We start from the raw sequence: 25,493 nt of genomic DNA, 5'->3' as shown, positions 1-25,493 counted from the left end.
AGACAGTGGTGGTTCACGGACCTGCTTCACCGGTCTCTCCTTCCTCACATGCGGCTGCCGTGCAGGCAGGACCTTCTCACGAAGTTCGGGGGGCAGATGTTGCACCCCAACCTCTCGTCTTTGAGTTTGGCAGCATGGCTCCTGAGATAGTGCAATATGGCCATTTGAATCTCCCTGCAGATTGTATGGACATACTGAAGGAGTCTAAGAGACCTTCCACTAGGACTTCTTATGCGTACAAGTGGAAGAGATTTTGTATCTGGTGCAAGTCCAAGAACTATGATCCGACGACATGTAAGGAAGATGTCATCCTTCCTTATCTTCTACAGTTTGCGCAGTCTGGCCTTAATGTCCATTCCATTAAGGTTCATCTCGCTGCATTGACTGCCTACAGGAAATGCCCTTCACAGACTTCCTTTTTCCAGATCCCTGTGATCAAAGACTTTCTGGAAGGTTTGAAGAAAGTGTTCCCTCCTGTTAGGCTTCCTTCGCCTTCATGGGAATTCAATGTGGTGCTGTCCAGATTGATGAAGGAGCCTTTTGAACCTATTCATAAGGCTTCGTTGCAGCACCTGTCCTGGAAGGCGGCGTTCCTCGTGGCCATTACATCGGCCCGCAGGGTGAGTGAAATTCAGGCGTTGTGTTGCCAAGAACCTTATACTGTATTTCATGCTGCTAAGGTTGTTATGCGTACTCACCCTAAATTTCTTCCCAAGGTTATTTCTGATTTTCATGTCAACCAGACCATAACTTTGCCTACGTTTTATCAGAACCCTTCATCTCCAGCGGAACGGTCATTGCATTCCCTGGATGTTAGGAGGGTGTTGAAAATTTATCTGGATAAAACCAAAGATATTCGTAGGTCAGACCAATTGTTTATTAATTATGGATCGGTCAGGATGGGTCTTGCGACCTCTAAGCAGTCTATCTCTAGGTGGATTGTGTCCTGCATACAATTGTGTTACCAAAAAGCTAATAGGACCTTAGGGTGTAAACCTAAGGCTCATTCCACCAGGGGCAAAGCTGCCACGACAGCTCTGCTCCGTAATGTTCCAATTGCAGAAATCTGCAAGGCGGCCACTTGGAAGTCGGTCCATACCTTTGCTAAGCATTACTGCCTGGACACTGATGCCAGGGCAGACGCTCAGGTTGGGCAGGCTTCGCTGCGAAATCTGTTCGCACAATAGTGGTGTTATTTCTCTTTTCTCCACCGCCGCTTTGGTGTGGGGATGGGCTTGCCATTCTATTCCCTAGATTATGACTATACACAGACATCCCCTACTACAGAAGGAGTAGTTTCTGTCCTGTAACTCCAGTTCTGTAGTAGGGGTATCTCTGTTATAGTCATAAACGCCCTCCCGCCTCCCCGGTGGAGAGAGATGTTCATGAAAGGAATGCTACAGGTCCGGCGTTTTACGCCTTCAAAAAGAACTGAAAGTAAGAGGGACCTGCTGTGCATTCTGGGATACTGGGAGAAGTTCTGGAAAGTTCTCTTAAAGGCACAGTATCCTATTTAAGCCACATAATGGCAGCCTATGGGGCTTGTCTGTCCATTCCTTCCTCTCTATCATTCCAGAGGGTGTTTGCTGTTAAAGCAGGGAAAATCTGGACAGGCTTTGCTGTTTGTGGATTTTTGGTGGAATTTCTAGTTGAAGTACTGGACAGTGTGGCCTGTGGATATAGGCTGCATTATTTGTCTTTAAATTCTCTCTTAAGTGTCTTTGCAGTTCTGCAATTTTCTGACAACTTAAGAGATTATTTTTGATTGCCGGGGTCCTCGCACATGGGCGGGACTTTTCACTAGATTATGACTATAACAGAGATACCTCTACTACAGAACTGGAGTTACAGGACAGAAACTACTCCATCCTTTTGGACTCCTCACTCACAATGAACCGCCAAATCAACGCAGTTTCCTCAGCCTGCTTCCACACGCTCTGCCTGCTCCGAAACACTTTCAGATGGATCCCCGAAGAATCCAGAAGGACGGTCACCCACGCACTCGTCACCAGTAGACTAGACTATGGCAACGCACCCAGAAACAGCTCAAGAAACTACAGACATCCAAAACGCAGCTGGCAGACTGGTCCTCTACCTCCCCCGCTGCAGCCAAATCACGCAAGACCTTCAACAACGACACTGAGAGTCACTTTCAAGCTCCTTACTCACGCCCACAAAGCCCAACTATCCGAAGGACCAGCATACCTAAACCACCACCTCACATTCCATGTACCCTCCAGACAACTCCGATTAATAATAATACTAATAATAAAATACGTTTATACAGTGCTCAGCTACCTCAGCTGAGGTGTCCCGCGCTAAAGCGGGGGAGGAGCCGGGAGCCGAGCGGACGTGGATCGTCTCGGCTCCCGGTCCACGAGCTGCTCTAACCCGGCTCTACGCTGCTACAGCCCTTCTTTTTGATCGCTCATTTTCCCCACCTGAAGCGGAGCGAGTGGGGCATTTGCGGAGCAACAGTGATCGCTCCTGAGTTGGCGGACAAGTTCGATCTCCCTGAGGCGAAGAGAAGGAGGCGGTGCTCAAAATGGCGGGCGGCACCTCGCCGTGGACTCCACCAACTGCGGCCGCCGCTGGGAGGTAGGATTGCAACCTGCGCTCCCCCGGCCTGCCGAGACTTTCGCCGATTCTCGCAGCAGCTGACTCGACATAATATTATCCAGCTTCACTTTGGCGGCGACCCCCACCGAGGGAATCCTCCCAGCGCCTGCCTGACTCCAAGATGGCGGCCGGCGGCGAACTTCAGATGGCGATCGCCGCTTCCACTGGCTCGCCCTAACCTCTATCCGGCATCCTGTTAATCCTGCTGCCCTCTCTCGGATTTTCTGGCCTGCCTCCCGACCTGCTGCCGTTTGGGGCCACTGCCATTACCGGAATGCCCTGCGGTCCTGCAGCACGGGCCGGATCTCCGGATCACTCACTCACCCCTCCTCCCCCCCCCCACATGGCACCAGTGTTGTGAATGTGCCGTGCAAGGCTGCATTGCTCCCGGAGTCCACACTGCTTGGCCCCCTGCTGGACCGCCCCCGATTCCCACACATCTTCCAGGACGGTTGAATCCACACACAACCCACCGGCTGCCGTGCCAGCGCCACACAGCCAACGCATGACCGCACCAACAGCGTCAACCCGGCCTTCACCACCTTGCGCACCCTCACCCCCACCGAGCCGGCTGACCGCAAGCTCTCCAAGATGGTGACACGCCTGCGGATGGCCTCCAGCTTCATCTCCCACCTGGGCTCCCACCTTCTCTCCTGGACTTCTTTACTTTTTGTTCTGTCCTGGCCGCCATTTTTCTGCTGATTTCAGACAGTTTTCTCTGGACTCTGACCCTCCATCCATTCCCTCGTCCTTTAACCTTTTTCCCTGTCGTTGATCCTCAAATGTTTCTTCCCTTTTCTGCTTTGCCTTCTCTCCATACCCTTGCATCCCTCCCACCCTCCCTTTGTGCTGTGACTGCATCCACACTTATGGAACTCTGCTTTTTTGTATATAGAAATAACTCTAATCACTAGTATATGCAGTAGACCTTTGTACCATCTACCATTCCTATGTGACTCTTAAAGTATATCCAGTCATATCCCTTCCCTATGTATATACAGATAACTCTAACGACGAGTCTCCTATGTGACTGTTAGAGTATATCCATGTGTATCCCTTCCCTGTGTATATAGAGATAACTCTAACGACTAGTCTCCTATGTGACTTAGAGTATATCCATGTGTATCCCTTCCCTATGTATATAGAGATAACTCTAACGACTAGTCTCCTATGTGACTTAGAGTATATCCATGTGTATCCCTTCCCTATGTATATAGAGATCACTCTAATCACTAGTATATGTAGTAGACTTTTGTACTATCTACCATTCCTATGTGACTCTTAGAGTATATCCAGTCATATCCCCTCCCTATGTATATAGAGATAACTCTAATCACTAGAATATGCAGTAGTCCGCTATGCTCTCTACCATTCCTATGTGACTCTTAGAGTATATCCAGTCATATCCCTTCCCTATGTATATAGAGATAACTCTAATCACTAGTATATGCAGTAGTCCGCTGTGCTCTCTACCATTCCTATGTGACTCTTAGAGTATATCCATGTGTATCCCTTCCCTATGTAGATAGAGATAACTCTAATCACTAGTATATGCAGCAGACCTTTGTACTATCTACCATTCCTATGGGACTCTTAGAGTATATCCATTTGTATCTCCTCCTTGTGTGACTTTACCTCTTGTACATTTGCAATTTTTTCTGTTTGTATCCTTTATGTAATGCATGTAATCCTAAGTCCTTATGTTTTCAACTGGTTCTTATGTAAAGCACTCTGACACCTTCGGGTAAAGTTCGCGCTATATAAAATCGCACAAATAAAATAAATAAAGCGGTAAACAAAAGAGCAGAGGGAGCGCCGTGCTAATCCCTATGCCTGAACAGCCAGGTCTTCAGCGCTTTTCTGAACTCCTGTTCTGAGTTCATCTCTCGTAGATGAAGGGGTAAGTCATTCCAGCGTTTAGAGGCACCCACCTCAAACGTTCCGCTCCCTAGCCTAGTTTTGGCAAAGCGAGGGACAGTGAAGTAGCTTTTATGGTTGGACCTCAAAGATCTACCCTGCTGGTAGGGGCGATGTCTCTTCCTCAAATAGATAGGGCCTCAGCCCTGGTAGGCCTGAAACGCATACGTGAGGGCCTTGAATTCAATTCTCTTGGCGACTGGGAGCCAATGTAGCTGTCTGAGGTGAGGAGAGATATGCTGGCGGAGTGGAGCCTTACAGACCATCCTCGCGGCAGCATTCTGCACTATCTGTAGCCTTCTAATCAAGCCGCAAGGCAGGCCAAGACATAAATCCGTAGGCATAGTCGAGGTGCAAAGTGACCAAGGCAAGCACAACTGTTTTACCGGCTCCGTCAGGCAGAAAGTTGATGAATTTTCAGATTTCATCTTAGCAAAGTAGACTGCAGACACTTGCTGGACATGTGCCGAAAGGGACAGGTCTTTGTCCCAGCAACACCAAGGTTCTTAGCCGAATCCTTAGGCACAGGAGGAGTCCCAAGTTCAACAGGCCACCATAGGACTACCGGGGGTGGCACGGCTTGGCTGAAACATAGGACCTCCGTTTTATCGGCATTGAGCTTTAAAAACTTACTGTTCATCCAGACGGCAATGCTTTTAAGACAGTCTCTGGAAGAGTCAAGGGCTGACGATGGCACATCTCTGAAGGAAAACATCAGCTGGGTGTCATCTGTGTAGGAAATCACCCTGACCCTCAATTTCACGATGAGATCCGCCAATGGTGTCAGACATATGTTAAAGAATAGTAGGCTCTGGGCTTAGCCCTTAGGCACCACCCCATCTGAGTGGTTTTGTGGCGGAGGTAAAATGGTGGAGAAAGACTTGTTGGTCTCGGCATTGGAGGTAGGAGGCAATCCAATCCAGCGCCGTCCCACGGTTGTCTATATGCGTAAATCTGTCAAGCAGGATGGGGTGAGACACCATGTCATACGCTGCCGACAAATCGAGGAGAACTGGCATGGTTGGCGAGCCCCCGTCCACTGCCCAGTGGATGGACACTTTACAAAAGATTGACAGTAGGGAATAATGCGCTAAATAGTGTAAGCCAATATTTTCATTCCATATATATATATATATATATAACTAGCATATGCTCAAAGGTGGAGATATAACCCCTGCCCAAGGTTATAATAACAGGTAGATACAATCTACCATTAAACATAAACACAACTTCCCAACCTGAGCAACTCTAGAAATTATAAGTGTCCATATCAATAAAAAGCCTTTTCAAGTTGGTATGGTATTCCGTGTCTTCTTTTATTTATTCCAAAGTAAATTCTTTATTTCAGTCCAATCACTGGGTACAGATCATCAAATGGTTCTTCAACCTCGCCCAATTTCGAATCAGAAAATTATAAATATATATCGTTGCCCTGACGAAGTCTTTTGGCTGGAAAGCCTAGACGAAACACGTGTTGGCAAGTTCTGTTGGCTATCTGTATTATTGAAGAACCATTTGATGATCTGTACCCAGTGATTGGACTGAAATAAAGAATTTACTTTGGAATAAATAAAAGAAGACACAGAATACCATACCAACGTGAAAAGGCTTTTTATTGATATGGACACTTATAATTTCTAGAGTTGCTCAGGTTGGGAAGCCCAGTGGATGGAATCAGCAACTTCGATCAGTGCAGATTCAGTGCTGTAGCCAGTGCGGAAGCTGGACTGCGAGTCACGCAGCAGCTCATTGGTTTCTATAAAGGCAGCCAGCTGCTGATGAGCCAATTTCTCCAGGATTTTAGCAGGGCTGAGAGTAGAGAGATGGGCCTAAAATTACTGGCAACTTCACGGTCGGCATTGGGCTTCTTCAGGATAGGAAGTAGGAAAGCATGTTTCGAGGCAGAGGGAAAAATCCCTAACGTGAGTGAGGAATTCCAAATGTAATTAAAGATCGAGTTGGGCCACTCTGCTAATAGACTATATTGTCGAGCTGGCCAGGGATCTCCCCATGACCCGGATTTGCATTTACGAAGTTCCACGAGCAAAGCATCTGGAGGGACCATGGAAAATTCGGTGAACTCTGGTTGGTACTGGGCATGCCTGGGAGAGTCGTCCTCCGCACTGAGGCAGGGAGAAGCCTGGAAAAAGACATAGTTCAGGGAGATTTTATCCTCAAGAAAGTTCAAAAGACTGTTGCACAGTTCCAGAGAGGGAATAGCTGGATGCATTAGTGCTGTGGGGTTAGTAAAGGATTTTACAATCCTAAATACTTCCCTAGATGAGTTACTAGAACCCACGATGCGGGCAGCTAGGAAATCTCTTCTTTTGTTGTTGAGTAGTTTATAATATTCTTTCAGACCTTCTCTGTAAATATTTTTGGCCTCAATAGCTTATGCCTTTCTACACTCGCGCTCCAGTTTTTACAGTCGCTTTTTTAGCTCTGATGTACTCGGAGAACCAAGGAGTCGAAGCGGTATGAATTTGAATTTGAATTTAAAAACATTTATTGAGCGCGCTTATACCCAGCGGTTTCATGGCGCTTTAAAGGACAACGACCAGCAGTACCAACAAAGAAGACAAGCTAGGTAGCAAAAGCTCTGGAAAAAAGGAAGGTTTTCAGATTCTTCCGGAACTCCAAATAGGAGGTTGAGGATCTGAGTGTCATAGGGAGGGAGTTCCAGAAGACAGGTGCAAGGGCCGCGAATTTCGCCCCACCTGCTTTCTTTTTCTTAAAGCGAGGTGTGGCCAGGAGTGCCATGTGGATAGAGCGGAGTTCTCTGCCCGGGAGGTAGGGTTTGATGGCTGAGCATATGAACTCAGGGGCAGTGCCCATCCTGGCCTGGAAGGTGAGGCAGCCTAGTTTAAATAAGGCCCGCTCCCTCACAGGCAGCCAGTGCAATGATTTCAGCAATGGGGTGACTCGATGGAATTTGGGCAGCCCGTGGATCAGGCGGGCAGCCTAATTTTGCACTAGCTGCAAGCGGTGTATGGCATAGGCTGGTGCGCCGTTATAGATTATGTTCCCATAATCAAGGCGCGAGAGCACCATTGCCATCACAATTATTTTCAATGCTGGAAGGGAGAAGAAGCGGGATATCTTCCTAATTATCCGGAGGGAGAAAAAGCAAGAAGAAACCACCGAACTGACCTGGGGGTTTACAGATAGTTGGGAGTTGAGAAAAATCCCGAGGGTTTTAACTTTGGGAACCGGGAAGGGGGGGCACCAAGTGAAAGGGGCCAAAACGAGGGGGACCAGGGACTGCAACCACCTCCTGTCAAGACCAGCTCTGTCTTGTCAGGATTAAGTTTGAGGTGGTTGCAGTTCATCCAATCTTGGATGAATAACATAACAGTTTGAAAGTTCTGGACAGAAGAGGGAGAGTGAGAGAGGTTAAAAATAAGCTGGAGGTCGTCGGCGTAATTAAACACCGTGACCTCGAGCTGCTGCAACATAAAAATGAGGGGATAAATGTATAAATTAAACAGAAGGGGGGATAAAGAAGAGCCCTGAGGGACGCCGCACTCCACCTTTCGTGAGGGGGCAGCAAAACCAGCGAGATGGACAGCCTGTGCCCTGTCACACAGGAAGGAATTGAGCCAGGAGAGGGCAGAGCCCTCTATGCCCGCCGCCCTGACACGAGTGAGAAGGATGGAATGCTCCACCGTGTCAAAAGCGGCGGACAGGTCCAAAAGGACAAGGGCTTGCGGAAGGTTGGTGTCAATATCCTTGCGGAGTCCATCCATCACTGAGATCACTACCTTCTCCGTGGAGTGCAGGGGTCGAAAGCCCGCCTGGCAGGAGGAGAGGCAATGATTTGCCTCCACATAAGTGCTCAGGGTACTCGTAACGTGGGTTTCTAAGACCTTTCCCAAGTAGGGCAAAAGGGAGATAGGGCGGTAATTAGCTGGGGACGAGGGATCAGCGCCGGCTTTTTTTAAAATCGGGATGATGACTGCTGATTTTTGAAGGGTGGGAACAACACCATTGCTTAGTGAGTCATTAAGGAACGTGAGGGGAGGGGTAGGACAGGCCGAAAAAATCTCTCTTAAGACATAAGCGGGACCAAAATCCAAGGGGGAGCCCGACTTCACCCGCCGAAGCAAAGGGAGGAGTGAGTCCGTGGTCAGCAAGGGGATGCTAGCCAGTTTGGAGGTAGAAGGGGGAGGGGACGGATTAGCAAATGTTAACGAAGGGGGTGGTATATTGATTTTAATCTGTGCGACCTTCTCAATGAAGAATTCGTTTAACGAGTCGCAAAGATGTTGAGAGGGAGGGATTGTTGCCGTAGCTCTATCAGATGCTGCCAATTCATGGACGGCAGCAAAGATCTCTTTGGATTGGGACTCTGCCGCTAAGATCCTGCCTGAGTAGTATTCGGTCTTAGCCTCAAGGATGCCTTTTTTATAAGTCTGTAAGACAGAATGGTATGCGGATTTTAGTAAAGGACAATAGGCTCTCCTCCAAGCTCGCTCAGCTCTCCGTGCAGCTAGTTTTTTCTAGCTGCTCTAGAGGATCTGACGAGTCTCTGTGGAGCGATTTTGTTGAAGGCCTCCGTGACCCAAGCATTCAAGTTAGCAATACTGTCATCGGGGATATTTGAAAGGGGGACTCAGAGTCCTTTAGGAGAGGGCCCTAAGATTCTGATGAGACCCTGCTCCAGTTAATCCTAGTTTTCTTAGGGGAAGTGGTGACTCCAGCTGAGATCTTCAGATGCAGCTGGAAGGGAACCAAGTGATGGTCTGATCAGATCACTTGAGTAGGTTTGTTCACTTTAACCTCCTGCAGATTAGAGCAAATGAGGTCAAGTGTGTGGCCCGCTTTATGAGTAGGGACAAGAACCAGTTGGATCAGATTAAAGCTGGCAAGCGACGAGATGAAGTTCACACTATGCGAACAGGATGGGCCGTCAACATACAAATTAAGATCACCTAGGACTGTGAAGTTCGAGTAGCGGGTACACACCTGGGCAATATGGTCAGCCAAAATAAGTGTGGAGCTATGGCTGCAGCACTGGGGCCTATAGAGGAGTCCCGCGAGGGAGGCAGTGGAGGACAATCCTCCCAACTCGCCCTCACCCCTAGGATCTGCAAGAAGAGAACAGGTGGAAGGCTGTTCTCCTACTTTGCCGCCAAGACCTGGAACAAAATGCCCCTGCACCTCAGGCAGTCAGGAAGGACCTGATGACCTGGCTCTTCGAATGATCCTCCACCCAGCCTAATCGGTAGCCCCACTTCCCCAGCGACTTGAGACCCTCATGGGTGAGTAGCCGCGCTTTACAAGCCCTTTGATTGATCGATTAACCCCTATTGTCCACGTACTGGACCCACTTGAAAAAAGAGAATGCCACATTTGAGAAAAGAAACCTATTCCTCCCACAAGAGATGGGCTGATTGTCATTTGTTGAGTTGTTGTCGGGATTGCACGTGCAGTCAGGATTTGGACGCCCTTCAACAAAGTCTGTGAGGTGTAGGCAGCATATGTAGCTGCCCAAGGAGAAATCAGAGGCTGCATAGGACCACTTCAATAAGGTCTCAATCTTTTTATCCAACATGTCTGACAAGGACTCATCCTCTGATGCCAGCGAAGATGAAGAGGTCATATTTGCTAATATAGAATTGACCTTTGGTACTTGTGGGATTTTATCTTAAAATCACTCTAAAGCATATAGTTTTCCCAAGAAACGGAGAAAATTTACATTTTTCACAGCCTGCTGGGTAGAAAATCTGGATTTTATTAAGGACACTGAGGCTAATATTATGCAAATCTCCTTTATTGCCACAGCTCAGCAGCAACAATTGGAGAACACAGAACTTCAATGAACATTCCAATGTGTTATAAAGTCCCTCCATGACCAGCCATCTTCCTTCTTTGTTAGACTGTGAACAAAATAATCCAATGTGTAGAAATTAAGAGTCCGATTGGAGACAGCTGGTCCGGAGGAAAAGAGATTCTTATTCTGAAAGAAAAAGAATAGATTTCCGTAATATCTTCCAAAACAACATAAAAAACATCAGGGTAGGCTTCATTTAAAAAATGGAGGGTTAATATTAGCCTCTGTGTCCTTAATAAAATTCAGATTTTCTACGCAGCAGGCTGTGAAAAATCTAAATTTTATGGCACGACATGGAGGCCATATTATGCAACTTCAAAGAGCATTAAGATAATTATCAACCACATTAGAGATTGGTCTGAAATAGCAATTCTTAAACATACTATCGTTTGACCAGTCTGCTGCGAAGGATTTCTTGCAGTCCCCCTCCGAGAAAGTAGGCTTCAGAAGCCGATGCACGTCTGAGGGAGTGAGCTCCAAAGATAGAGATGTCTACCCCACTTTCATACATCACATCCCTCACCCATCTTGCCAAAGTTGGTGAAGAGACTCCCCTACGCGGAGATCTGTGAGAAATTAATAATTGACTCTCATTTACTCTCAGACCTACAGTTCTTTTCTCATACTCTTTCAAACATCTGACCACACAAAGTCTTTCATTCTGAGGAAAGAAAGGCTAAAAGATAGAAGAAGACATGGTTTTGGTTCTCTTTTTTAGGTAAAAGAAAACACCTTCTGGTTGGAAGGCCCTGCTGGAAATATCCAATGCTTTGACATCTGAAGTTCTTCAGAAGGAACCTAGGACATAGCAAAACAGTAAGTTTATATGAGATGCGCTTTAAAGAGAGAGTTTAGTTGTCTCCCCATGAAGAAAGGGTACGAAGTACAAGTGTAACATCCCATAGGGTGGTGTATTTAGCAGTTGGAGGGTTTAGAATGCTCATGTTTCTCATTATCTTTTTAGTGAGCAAATTCTGCCCGACTGAGACGCTGTTTACTAAAGAGTGATGCAGAAATAGCAGTTCTATAAACATTCACGGTTCTGTAAGACAGGCCTGATGTAAACAGTTCTGATAAATAGTTAATGACATGCACTATATCAGTTGAAACGGGATCATAACGTCGTTGAAAACACCAGCGAACCCATTTGTCCCATGCCAGTCGATATGCTTTCCTTGTTCCGGAAGCCCATGACTTAGAAATGAGTGTGAAAGCATCTGACGAAAGCCCTGGGATTCGCCACTGTCTCCTGAAATTGTCCATGCTGTCAAGACCAGAAGACGCTGCTCTACGAGGGGATGGATGTCTCTCACTAGACCTAGGAGTATTTCCCTGAAGGAAGGGCTAAAAAATTGGGAAGCCTATGCTAATTTCCAGGATGATTGGAAACCAAGCTTGAGATCACCAAAGAGGAGTTATCACAACTATGCTCTCTCTGTAACGACAAGCGTGAAGAAGAAGGCGAGGCAGCATTGCAAATGGCAGGAAAGCATTGGGAGCTAAACCTCTCCGGTCTTGGAGGAAGGCGTCTACTTTCTGGGCTTGAGGATCCGGTCTCCAACTGAAGAAGTCTTTCAGTTAAGTGTTGAAATGGTCTGCAAACAAGTCTGTCCTGAATGGACCCCATCTGGATTGGATAGTCAAAAATATTTGTCTGTCTAGTCTCCAGTTGCTGGAGTCTTTGAAATTCCTTGAGAACCAGTCTCCTACACCATTGCTCAACCCAGGAATGTGTTTGGCTATAACCAATATTCCTTTCCTCAAACAGTATTCCCAGAAGCCCTTCGCTAGAACCGTTAGGCCTTTGGAGTGGGGTCCGCCCAGTTTGTTGACATATCGGACTGCTGACACATTGTCCATACATAACATTATACCGCATTTCACTGACTTCTGGGTGAAACAGCGAACTGCCAGTAATTCTAAGCAGTTGATATGCAACTTCTTCTCTTGAGTTGTCCACCATCCCCCTGCTGAGGAGCTCCCACATCTTGCTCCACATCATCATGCCTCCACGTTCTTTAACCACCAAAGAAGTTCGCTCCTTGATTCCTGGTCTAAAGAGATCATCTGGGAGTACGATTGAGCTGATCTTAGAGCTCCGGCTTTTAGCCTTTGTAGTGCTCGATAGTGTAGGGGCCTGGAAAGATAGCTTGAATTGTGGAGGATAGAAGGCCCAAGATCCTTGCTAGGATTCTTAGTGGGAAGGTCATTTTGGTGAGTGTCTTCATGAGTTCTTTCCTCAGTTTCCTTACCTTTTCCCATGGTAGTTTCAGTTCTGCTTTCACGGTGTCGATCAAAAAGCCCCAAAACTGTGTTTGTTGGTTTGGTACTGTACAGGAATTTTTCTTGTTTATGACGAAACCCAGGTGTTCTAGTAATCGTATTGCGAGGTCTGTGTGAAGTGAAACTGTGTGTTTTGATTGGGCCATTATAAGGTTATCGTTGAGGCATATAATTAGTCTCACTCCCCTTTCCCTGAGCCAAGTAGTCACGGGACGCAGTACCTTGTTGAAGCACCAAGGGGCGGACGATAGTCCGAAGGGGAGATTGCAAAATTGGTATAGCTTTCCCTCCCATGTGAATTGGAGGAATTTCTGATGAGGTTTCCAAATCGGAATTGTCAGATAAGCGTATTTCAAGTCCAGTCTCATCAGCCAGTCCCCTTTTCTTAAGATGTCCCTTAAAAGGTGTATTCCCTCCGTCTTGAAGTGATGGTAGACTACCTAGTGATTTAAGTCCTTTCGGTTTATGACTGGTCTCTGTTCTTTGTTTTTCTTCTCTACCAGGAAGATATTGCTGAGGAAGCCTAATTGTGTGCACTCTACAATTGTACCATTTTTTAATAAGTCTTTTACCTCCTGGGAGACCAGATTTTTGTCTTTGGATGAAAAGGAAATCTCCCGTGGGGGTCTTGTTTGGAAAGGGATATCGGCAAAGTCTATCTTGTAGCCCTTCACTGTATTCAAGATCCAAGGGTCTTGGTGTATTAATTCCCAATTGCCAGCGAATTGGCGTAATTCCCTCCCACCCTTGGAGGGGTATCTGAAAAGTTTTTAAAGGTTCCTACCTGATGAAAAAGAACGTTGTCTCCGCTCGCCTCTGAGGGGTCATCAGCGGTTCCTCTGCCTTTATGGGTAGAATTGCTGGGTGCAGTAGTTGTTGTTGAATCTGCTGCTACGGCCCAGGAAGGATCTTGAGGGTGGTATTCCACGGCCGGGGAAATGATCCTGCGTTCTCCCGGCCTTGGTAAAAACTCTGTTGTGGAATACTTTTAAAATTTATTTCTGTGACTTTTGGATAGAGAAAAAGGCACCAACATATTTTGCCATTTCCTTAATGAAATCTTCCCCGAAGAGAAGACCTTGGGAGTTAGGACCTCTGTCTTTTTTGGCTAATTCGATCAGCTTGGGGTTAATCTTCAATAACACTCCTTTCCTTCTCTCCATGGAGATGGCAGTATTGGCATTGCCTATTTGGCATATTGCCCACCGTACCCATTCGGTAAGTTCTTTAGGGTCAATTTGAGTATCTCCCAGGTAGGCTTATTCGGCCATCTCGAATATTTTGTTGAGTGGCCTATGGTGTCGAGAAGACGGTCTTGGCAGGATTTTAGCCCTTTGTCCAAGCCTTTCCTGGGATCTTTTGCATTTTTAGCTATGAAAGCTACTACCTAGGGATCTAGTTCCGGGGTGATAGCCACTTTATTGGGTAGGGAAGGGCACGGACATTCAGACCGTAGTCTGGATCTAACTTCTTTGGGAATCTCTTTCCTCAACCAAAAGGAGAGGTAGTCCGCAACGTATTTGGGAAAGAGTCCATTCCGGTGATAAGGGATTTTTTTATTGAAAGAGGATCGAACATTTCCTCACCAAATGTATCCACGAGGCCTTGGATGCCTCTTCGGAGCTTCCCGTTCCCCTAACTTCCACTTCTTCCTCATCTTTATTGAACCCAGAAGAGCAGGAGAGCTCGATCTCTGGTTCATAGCTGTTATCGCTATTGATGTGGATAGGGAGCTCAGGGTCTTTATCTCGCCCGTCTGGGGTGCCCAAGGCACCAGACTTGTCACCGCCTTGAGAGCGTGATAAGGGGATGGAAGTTTGGGATTTTTTTGGGCCCTTTCATTAATTTCCTCCAGAAGCCCTCTTCTTGCGAGCCTTGACTGCTCCTGCTTGTTTACTGGTAGAAGGGCGTGGTGATACGTGGGAGATGGACTCTAATTTTTTATTTATTGTCTCATCAATTGAACCCAAAACTTTCTCTTGGGCTTTATTAACTAGTTCTTCCAATTTATCCTCAATATTTGGTTGAGGTGGGGGTGTAGACATTGTTAGTAAGATTTATAAATCCTTTAGGAAAAGGTATTAGTGAGATGGGGAAGTGTATAGGATCTTTTACATCCATTAGAAAATATTTAGTAAGGTGAGGTTAAGCCTTGAAGTGTTTTCTCTTCTCTTTTTAACATTTTTTTAAAATTAAAAATAGCCTAATAGATATTTTTGGAAGTTATTTCCCTACCTCGCGTGAGAAGCGTGTGAGGTAAGACAGCTGTTTAAGAGACCAAGGCAGTTATTGTTATAACTGTCGGTATCAGTAATACGTGAGAAAACAGCTGATTGTGCTGTCCCAACGTGAAAAAATGTCCGTCTTCATTCAGCGTAATGTGTTTTACCCAATCACCCAGTAAGGCCGCCACGCTCTCACTGAGGGGGCTGGATCGGTGTAATGTATGTCTCTGCCTCAATGGCGGGGAGTGGGGACGCTGTGAAGGGTATCGCTGAGAGGGGCCATCCCGTTGTGAGCGGCCACAGAGCAAGTGTGGAGAAGGATCGGTCAGGAAGACGCGCTTGGTGGCTCGTGCGTGTCTCTACGGCCGGTAGGCAGTTTAAAAGTATACAAGGTGGTATATGGCCTAATGCGGTTCAGAATAAAAGCGGAGGGGAAGGAGATGTAGAAGAAAGAAGGGGTATTTAGCCCATTGGTCCAAAGATTGTGATAGTAGGGAGTTTAAGAAAAAATAGATCGATGTCAGGAATGATAGAAGTTTGGTTCAAAGAGTATAAATAGATAATCTTCACAAGGAGTTCAAGTTACACTAGCTAAGCAAGATCCATCAATATACAATAGTAATGAAAATACAATATTAATGAAAGAAGTATAAAAAACACTAAGCTCGTAAGGAGAGTATTTATCTTTGTGAGCAGCAGCAACAAAGAAGAATTATTAACTTTATCAATGTCCTCCCATCTTTAAAATATATATATATACTTTTCACTACTTCATGGATAAGGTAATCAGTCGCTGGGCTTTTTTACTAAAAAAATGTGTTTACCCCTTGTGACAGTTTTACTTCAAAACTCAACATTTGTCTGGCAGGCTTCAACATGTCCTGCAGTTGTGTACCTTGGACGTAATGTAATGTCTTCTTGTCCCAGTGTCACTACCATTATCCTCATTTGAATGCAACCTTTGTCTCTTAGCTGCGGGTTGGGACAAAGCAAAAGCAATCATAGTCTGCAAGTCTGTTCAAAATAGAGACACTTTACCCTCTGCAGATCCCCACAAACGCCGAATCTGACCTGGGTGCTGCCGGAGTGCTTCTCTCTTGTGAACGGGCCCCTTCAAACGCCGCACTTCATCTGGGTGTTGTCAGAGTCTCCTAGCAGCCTACCCTTATCCCGTGAGGGATCCGCCGCTGTGCGGTTTGTGGCGAGGGGTAGAGGCTGCCAGGGCGCTTAGAGTCTACAGTTGCCCGGAGGAGGAGTCGTGACTCAGCAGAGGGAGCGCGCCAGCAGGGACTCTCAAGACCAGGAGTCCCTGCGCTGCACAGGTGTGCACGGCCGCGCCCAGCGAGACACGCCCCCCGCCTGACCAGGACTCAAAGGCGGGAGCTTCCTTGTTGTGAGCGGGACCCCATAAACGCCGAATCTGACCTGGGTGCTGCCGGAGTGCTTCTCTCTTGTGAACGGGCCCCTTCAAACGCCGCACTTCATCTGGGTGTTGTCAGAGTCTCCTAGCAGCCTACCCTTATCCCGTGAGGGATCCGCCGCCTACGCAACTGCTTGCCGCACCCGCTTCGCGGGTGCCGCTGCACGGTTTGTGGCGAGGGGTAGAGGCTGCCAGGGCGCTTGGAGTTTACAGTTGCCCGGAGGAGGAGTCGTGACCCAGCAGAGGGAGCGCGCCAGCAGGGACTCTCAAGACCAGGAGTCCCTGCGCTGCACAGGTGTGCACGGCCGCGCCCCCCAGCGAGACACGCCCCCCCGCCTGCAACGCCCCTATTTAACCTTAGGCCTGTCGCTCAGCGGGACGCGAGCGGGACGCCGAGCGAAGCCCGAGCAAAGGGCGGGCAGTCTGTGGCAGTCAGGGGCTGACAGAGGCTGGGCTGGCCCAGGTCCCTAACTTCAATTATACTAGTCCTGAAAGGTACTGTGTCATTGTAAGAGGGCAAAACCCCAACCACGTCTACTCGCTCTGGGAAATTGCTCAGAGCCGGGTGTGAAGGGGATGGGGGAATCCAACGATAGGAACTATGGATAGGTTTATAACTAGAGTAGCGGCAGTCATAGAGAAGGAGATTGCGATGACGGAACGTCGCCTCTCCGGGGATCACCTTCCAGCTAGTCGATCCTCTCTTGGCGCTGCGGCCAAAGCCTTGTCACCTCTCCGGACTATGGCTCCACCTCCACTCATTTTAGAAGTGCCTGAGCATCCCAGGTTGTCTGAAATAGGCGATAGTATAGACAGGTTGGAGAACCTAGTAATACAGTTAACACCAGGTGTTGCCAGTGATGAGATTGCGGGAGGGTGTGTTGTACCTTTTCTTTCCCCTGTCACTAGTCAAAACTCCCCGTTGCCAAACCCTGCTCCTCCTATGGGTCTTCCATTGCCTTGTGTGTTCCAGGGTGCTCCGAAACAAATTAAGAGGAAAAGGGTTGTGAGTACGCGCAAAGGTAGCCATCCCATATTCTTTAAACGCTCCAGGAAGCAAGGGTTGAGGGCCAAGGGTGCAAAATTAGGAAACGGTCCGAGCCCTGAGTATCTGGATGGGTTGGGAGTGCTACCGTACCAGGAAATGGGACGTAATATCAACCACAAGCCCCCTCCTACCCAGGTCCCAGTCTCTCTGGACCAAATCATTGATGTGCTCAATCACTCTCTGATACCGCTTATAGACCAAATTAAGAGGGTGGAGGCTAGAGTAAATAGTCTTGAGCATTCGACTCTTGACAACTTCTTTTCACTCAAAACTCTGATTAAACATCAGACTAGGAGTAGTGAGGACTCCACTTGTGGCAGTTTGGGAAAAGGAACAGCACTTGTTGCTGCTCCGGTGCAAGATCCCCAACGGCACCAAGTGTGGCTCCAACTCTTAATACCACTGCCCCACCCATATCCAAAGCAGGTCCCGCTCTACATTTTACTCCAACTCAAGGGAACACCATGAAGGCTTCTAAAGTGCATAAGAAACCAACGCAACCAAAGGCTCCAGCGGGTGGGCGTAATTCTAAACTTAAGCAATTACCCCTAGACAGTGCCAAGACCAAGGGAGAAGGGGCAGCTTTGCCAGTTAATTCTGCTAAAAGCCATTCGGCAGTATCTCCTCTAGCTGCACCCGCCTTGAAGAAAGTGTCTTGCATTCCATATGCTGACCTTCCCCCGGATTGCCATCCTTATGTCGTTGTGCTGGTCAAGGTCCCACCCTTGTTAGAAAACCAACTAGAGACTCACCAGGCCTTAAAAAATAAAAGCCTTCATTGGTTAAAAACAATATAAACCAATCCCTGCGGGCGTAGACGGATTAATCCTTGGCGTCCGGAGGGTGGGTTGGGTTGGAAAGGGCAAGAAGCAGCTGGAAGGAGACTGCATTTTTATCAACTTCCAGGACAACAGAGTAGCCAGATCGATCTGTACCCAAGACCAAGCGGTGGGTGGCCCTGGAATTAGCGCAGTGGACCTGACCTATTTTTTATCCGCGGGCTGCTAACCACACTAACTTTATGGGGGAAACAAGCAAGGGTGCTATTGATGGAACACACAGTATGTTTGAGCCCCTTTTTTATCCTCAGACCGGGTGGTCAGGCCAAAATTGTGGCTCCAGGAGCTACTGACTTGAGGTAACGGTGGGACTGTGTAGGGGGGAACTGGGAGAGTCTTCACATGGCACTGTAACATCACCTATTTTTCCCTCCTTTAACAAAACCCAAACTATACCTCTGGTTACCTTGGACCCTTCGGGGGACCGGGTCTCTATTGGTCGTAGGGGATCACTGCCATACTTGGATAGAGTGGCTCCATGTCAAGAGATAGTTTCCCCATGCGCTCCAGCTGTGACGGACCAAGTTTTGAAGGTCTTCAGCTGGAACGTCGCTGGAATAGCCAGAAAACTGGCATTGCCGGACTGGATTGCATTAGTGGAAGAGTACTCCATATGCATTTTCCAGGAGACATGGAGTAAGGAGCCAGTACACAGGGTGGGGTACTCTGCTTATGCCATCCCAGCTGTCTGCCCAGATTTGGGCAGGGAACGACCTTCGGGGGGACTCCTCATCTGGGTAGCTTCATCCCTAAATTGTAGGGTAGTGGAAACCAAGACTAATAGCCCTGATTTGCTTAATATTATATTGAAGGACGCCAGGGGTTGTGTCGTTTTAAATATATTTAATGTTTATGCCCGAGGCACTAAGGGGGGGAGGCAGTCTCCCACAATCGCACTGTTGGAGGACTTGCTGGGGGCAACTCCACACAAAGCCCGCACCCTGGTTGCAGGTGATGTTAACTGTACGTTCGAGCCCTTGGGCTCGGATGTCACCCAGGACCAGGATGAGGAGGATGGCAGGAGGGGGATACCAGTTCTAGAGCTGCCCCCGATTAAAAAGTGGTCAGAGGTGGCACTGCAGCTAAATGCCCTTAGTATTGAGTATGGCCTGAGGGCTCTAAATGGAAGGACTAGCTCGGACAAGGGGGGTGCCCATACATACAATAGGCCCAATCACACATCAAGAATCGATTACATCTTGCTTGATGTGTGTCTATGGAGCTCAGTGATGGATATGGTAATAGTACCTTCAGTAGAAAGTGACCACAATTTGCTGTCCCTCACTCTAGCCCCCTGGTCGTCTGCTAGCAGTGGGGGCCCTGTACCTAGTCCCACCGTCGACCTAGGTGAGTCGGAGGTATCCCTTTGCGGTAGGCGCCTGAAGTGGTCAAAACTTCTCTTGTCTGCCGGAAAACTGGAGGCTGTGTCCCAGCTTCTGGCCTTAGCCCATCACAACTTAGGCACAGTTAGTGGAGGTTTGCGAAGTATTTTGCGACCTAACTGGGGCCCTGACAAATCTGTTCACTGTGCCTCAGAGGCATATTGGGGCGGGAGGAAGGGTTAAGAAAAGTATACTCACAATTGTAGGAAGGCGAAAAAAAACCTAGTTGAGGCAGTAAAAGCAAAATCCCAAGTCAGGACAAGGGAGGCTAGGAAGGTCTACTCCAAGTCTATCCAGATAGCAAAAAAGGAATGGGAGGAGAAATTTTGGGCGGATTTGCTGGCTGCTAGCAAAGGTAAAGACGCCAGGGGTTTTGGAAATTGATAGGTTCCCGTAGTAGACCCAATGATACCCTGAGGACCTGTACTATTCCACCCCAGAGCTGGTTCCATCATTTCGGGGCCTTATACTCAGCGGTAGAAGGGCCCCTAAATGAGCCAGTTGTATTCCCCTCTTCGTTGGAGGTTAGCACCCTTGACTTGTTTACAACTCGGGAGGTCGAGAATGCCATCAAGACTGTGGTCCCATTGAAGGCTGCTGGCCCGGATGGGCTCCCTGGGGATTTACTGCATGCCTACTCATCTGACTGGGGTCCTATGATCTCGGCCCTCTTGAATGCCATCTTGGAGGGCGGCCCGATCCCAGAGTCGTGGAGAGGGGCAGTGGTAGTCCCCATTTATGAAAAGGGTAGTAGAGACATCCCAGGGAATTATAGGCCAATAAGCCTGATTGACTCTACACAAAAAGTAGCCGGAAAAGCCATTCTGGGGAGAATCCTTCAATGGGTGGATGAGAACCAAGTTCTATCGGACTTCCAAGCAGGCTTCCGCTCAGGAACAGGTACAATTGAGCAGGTCTTTGGGTTAACACTCCTTCCTGTACTGGAAGGTGGTGGAACTGGGCAAGGGCAGTCTCTATTTGGCCTTTATTGACTTGAAGACTACCTTTGACCTAGTCCCCAGGGAGGAACTTTGGAGGGTTCTCCACGGACTGGGCTTGTCTCCCTACATTCTGTTTCGTTCACCAAACTTCACATGAACAACTTTGCCCAGGTTCGTTGGGGGAGAAACGGCGAAACAAAAGATAGGATCCCGGTTTGTAGGGGTGTCAGACAGGGTTGCGTGTTAGCGCCCACACTCTTTTCTCTATATGTAAACGGTGTGGTGGAGTATCTGCTTCAAGAACCTGCGGACGCACCCAGCCTGGGGGGTGTGCGGATCCCAACATTGTTGTTCGCGGATGACACTCTCCTCATCTCAAAGACCCCCCAGGGGCTTCAGAAGTTGTTGACACATTTCCAGGACTTTTGCGTAATCAGAGGGCTGGTGATAAACGTAGAAAAAATGAAATACTTGATACTACGCCCACCAAGGAAACTAGGTCGTCCTCCCACTCTGAACTCGGTCCCTCTGGAGAAAGTGTCAGAATTTGATTACTTGGGTCTACGTTTGAATGATAAAATGAGTTGGTCTTCCCACATCGACAAGATGGTTCTCTGCCACAAAAGGGTAGGGGGTGCCTTACTTAAGGAATATCATGCATCTTCCCGATCCTCAGTGGCGCCTGCAATTGAGATCTACAAGGCAAGGGGGGTCACTTCTGCCCTATATGGCGCGGAGTTATGGGGTCATTGTAATCTGGACTCTCTATCCAAGGCCGAAAATACATTTTTGAAGGACCTCTTAACTTTTCCTTTGAGCACCCCCACAGTGCCGGTGCTATTGGACTTGGGCTGCAGAAGCATCAAAGACCAGGCCCGTCTTTGCCCATTGCTCTTATGGTCTCGCATATGGAGGGTCCCGGAACTAAAATCCTATGCCGATGGCTTATCAGAAGTAATGAGCATGGGGGGCTGGAACAAGATCAAGTGGCTGAGGGACACAAAAAACCTTTTGGGGGAACTGGGCCTAGGAGATTGCTGGACCACAAGATCTGCTCCTCCTAAGGCAGTCCTTAAAAAACTATATTGGGACTGGGTCTCTTGCCAACTAATTGGGAATCCACATCACTGCAATTCGACTGCAGCGTTCCTCAGAATAAAGGATGTGGCACTATACGAACCCTACATGGATTTAATCACTATGCCAATGGATAGGGTGCTTTACTTCAAGTTTAGAGTTGGCACCCTCCCGTTAGGAGCAATTGTATCCAAGTGGAAGTCCCATGCTCATTTATCCCCCTTTTGTGCATGCTGCCCAGCCAGGCTTGAGACGGTGGCACATGTACTCTTTGAGTGCCCAGACTATATTCACCCAAGGAGATACTGGTTGAAACCCCTCTTTAAACGTCTGGGAACACGTATCCATTCGGTGGCTCTCCGAATTCTACTGACTGATACCTCCCCTCTTATACTGACTGATACCTCCCCTCTTATAGTCTGTGGTGTCTCCAAATTTTTAAAACGTTTGTGGTTGATTTGTTGCAATAGATTGTCTATCTCAGTTTAATTCCTTTTTAGCTAATTTATTCCAGGGGGACCCCCATAATTTTATCTTCTTAAAATGTATGACATACCTGTAGTTTTTGTAATGCTGTTTTTATGATGTATGTTATGCTTGTAAGATGTCTTTGCATATCGAATAAAGCTTTCAACCAACCAACCAACCAACCTCTGCAGATCTAGAGCTTGCTACCGAGGTACCCGTATAGAGTCCATCATGGAATAATTGTGGATTGAAATCCACTTCCTGTTTATAGGGGTTGCTGAACAACTGAATCTCGTCTCACAAGAGCCAAGAAACAGAAAAAGGACTCACTAACTAATCCCTAGTTTGCACGCTGACACAAGCATGGAAAGAAGGAACACAGCTTCAGTGCCACCATCCTGCCAAAAAGGTGACAAATGCCAAAAATGCTCTCTGTTCCAGCTAAAGCACCTGGGCAGGGGACATAAATCTCACCCTCGCCAGAACCGCCTGACCATTGAAAAGTTTATGAATAATAAAAAACACATTTCAACATGTTTTTTAAACAACAGTGCTTACCTATTGGTAGTGTGTCTTCCAGGACCGCAGAGACGACAGGAAAAGCAAGGGTAGTGGGTGGAGCATTATACGTTTCAGGGAAAAATCATTGAGTAGAAAGGGAAGAAAGTTTGATAGCGTTTCTGTCTGGTAGGTGTGGCGGCCTTATACACCAGTGCTAGGACGAGGAGGACAGAGAAAGGGGAAATTAGTTAGTAGTGGTTCCAGCTTGTCAGTAGACTTTTCAGTATCCATTTGTTCGGGTACTATTGGACTTGGCCCCTTTTGCAGGGTTATCCCCAAACGTTTTGCTTCTTCCTCCTATTTTTTCCTGACTTGTGGTTGTTGGCTATAGAACTCTGGGCACTTTACCACTGCTAATCAGTGCTAAAGTGCATATGCTGTCTGTGTAATGTGTTGTTACCATTTGTTCTCCCTGATTGGCATATTTGATTTATTGGTATGTCCATAGTAAAGTGCACTGAAGTTTGCCAGAGCCTGTAAATCAAATGCTACTAGTGGGCCTGCAGCACTGATTGTGCCACCCACAAGAGTAGCTCTGAAAAGGTAACTCAGACCTGCCACTGCAGTGTCTGTGCGCAGTTGTTAACCTTCCCTTTTTCTACATGTAAGACACCCCTATGGTAGACCCAAGGTACCCTCTTGGGCAGGGTGCAGTGTATGTGAAAGTTAGGATGTGTACTAGTGTGTGTGTGACATGTCTTGATAGTGAAATACTGCCAAAATTGTGTTTCACTATTGAAAGGTTTTCTTGCCCCATAGGATAGAATGGGAGTTTATTTATCACATCTTATAAATATAACTTTCCATTGGGACAAGATAGAGAAATAAAGTTTAGGCTCTCTTAACTCAGAATTTAATAACATATCTTTTAGTAAAGAGGGTTTTTAAATTGTGTGTTTGAAAATGCCACTTTTAGAGTAGGCATTTTCTGTGTGCCTCTGCCTGTTTGTGTATTGGCTGTCTGGTTTTGGAGTGACAGGGGCTGGGGGGGTGTATTCTCTCAGACAGCCACTGGGGGCGGGGAAGATGTGTGTTCTGCCTTTCCTGAATGAGTCAGGGTGGGCTGAATAGGCCTGGTCTGTATTTAGAGTGGTGGGAGGAGATTTCCCTTGTTCCTGAATAGGACCTGTCTGCCTTACACAATGCTATCTCCACCTCCTGCCGGGCAGCTGCAAAAGAGAGGAAAGAACTGGTTTGGACTGGGCTCAGAGACCCTTGCACAGAGAGAACACAGACATGTTTGTGGTACAAGTTTTAGACCTAAAACCCTTGAACTTTAGATCATCCTTGGAATTCAAGAGGACCCTTTGCCAAGGAAAGGAGCTGGAGAGACTGAGGAGACTGCCCCTTTGCTGTGTGGGGTTTGCCTGCAGTTTCTGTTTCTGCCAAGGAAAGAAGAAGGACTTTGAAGTGTGCTGTTTCCCCTTCTTGAAGGAGATCTCCAAGAACCTGTGTGTGCTGGCCTCCTGTTCTGAAGTTTCAGGGGCACAAAAGACTTCACGCCCAGCTCCACTTAAATCTGCTGCTGTGCGTTCTGACCTGCCAGGAGGTGCCTGTGCCAGTATTGGGCCTCGGGAGGTTGTTGCTGCTGTTTGGGAGCTGGAAGAGAGAAGGAACTTGAAGAACTACAAAAACAATGTATTGCTCTCCTTGCAGCTGTTTTTCCGACGCATCTCCATGCTGTGAGAAGAATTTCCATGCATCGCCATGGCACTACGAAAACCGACGCAGCGCCTGTCACCGCTGCAAGAATTAACGCATCGAGGAGTCGCAGCTGAAGAAAACCGATGCAGCGCCGCTCGCCGCCGCATCGATCACTGACGCATCCCGGATTTCCACGTGCGATACCTGTGCAACAAGTTTTCCCTACGCATCACCGGCAGACCAGAACTGTCACAAAGAATCGACGCGTCACTTCCCCCATCATACCGGATCCGACAAATAACCTGCGTGCAGCAGAACTGTCGCATTGCTTCCCTAAGGTTTAGGAACTGACGCATCTCTTTGTTTTCGACACTTCTTCACTCTCTGGCTGTTTGGCCTTGTGAATTTTGACGCAACTACAGGTACTTTGTGTAAAAGTCACACATCCATAGTTTTCTATGGTACAAGTTCTTAAAACCTTTTTATAGGCATTTTATTAATACTTGTATGCTGGATTTTTGTTGGTTTGGTCTTGTCGAGTTTAGAGAAAGATACTTTATTTTTCTGAACTGGTGTGGTGTCCATTTGTGGTGTTATCACTGTATTACAGTGTGTTTTGGGTACAAATACTTTACACATTGCCTTTGGGATAAGTCTGTCTGCTACCCAGGGGGCGAAAGGGGGTTATCTAAAGTGTGTATCATCCTTTCCCTGACTAGAAGCAAGGGTCCCTATTTGGACAAAGGTACCTACATTTGCCGACTAGAGACCCCCATTTCTAACAGGTACCGCCATGGTTTATGTACGTGAATTGAGGCGTGTCATGTATTTTACTATTTTATGCATTGTTTACGTTGCCGATGGTGGGATGGGTTGAAAAAGTTTTATAGTTTAAGTTTTTTGTTTTCTGTCAATTGAAGGATAAATGAGGACTGCTAGATGTTTACAACCGAGTTTGTTGGGTAGGGAAGGCATAGGGTCGGTTGGCTTGATCTTGGCAGACAGCTGGAGTGACCAAGGGCTTAGGCATGTTGATTTCAAGGCCAATCCCTTCTCCTCTCCCAATGGGTCAACTTATTGCCTTAGGAAATATATGAAGGATTGTAAAAAAGGACCCGTGCATAGGGGAAAAGGGTGTGAAGAGACGGAAAAAGAGACACACTCCTGGTCATCAGTGGTTTGAAAATCCAGAATGGATTAATTACTGAACTGCCTCTTAAACACAAGCAGGGATTG

The 25,493-nt window shown here is 47.4% G+C and overlaps 1 long non-coding RNA gene across 4 annotated transcripts in view; it reads left to right on the top strand.

The window, feature by feature from the left end:
• The window catches only part of LOC144756087 (uncharacterized), a 1,092,383-nt gene that overhangs the window by 1,001,655 nt on the left and 65,235 nt on the right, over positions 1–25,493 (top strand). The window contains exon 9 of one of the 4 annotated variants that reach the window (XR_013595071.1): positions 11,088–11,185. The exons of the other annotated variants lie outside the window; for them this stretch is intronic. This is a non-coding gene — a long non-coding RNA (uncharacterized LOC144756087). Of the gene's footprint in view, positions 1–11,087; positions 11,186–25,493 lie in introns of those variants that run through there. 4 annotated transcript variants of the gene reach the window in all.

Source organism: Lissotriton helveticus, chromosome 5_1 (genome assembly GCF_964261635.1).
Source record: "Lissotriton helveticus chromosome 5_1, aLisHel1.1, whole genome shotgun sequence".
In the NCBI taxonomy this organism is placed as follows: Eukaryota; Metazoa; Chordata; class Amphibia; order Caudata; family Salamandridae; genus Lissotriton; species Lissotriton helveticus.
This window is presented reverse-complemented; position numbering and strand designations above follow the sequence as displayed.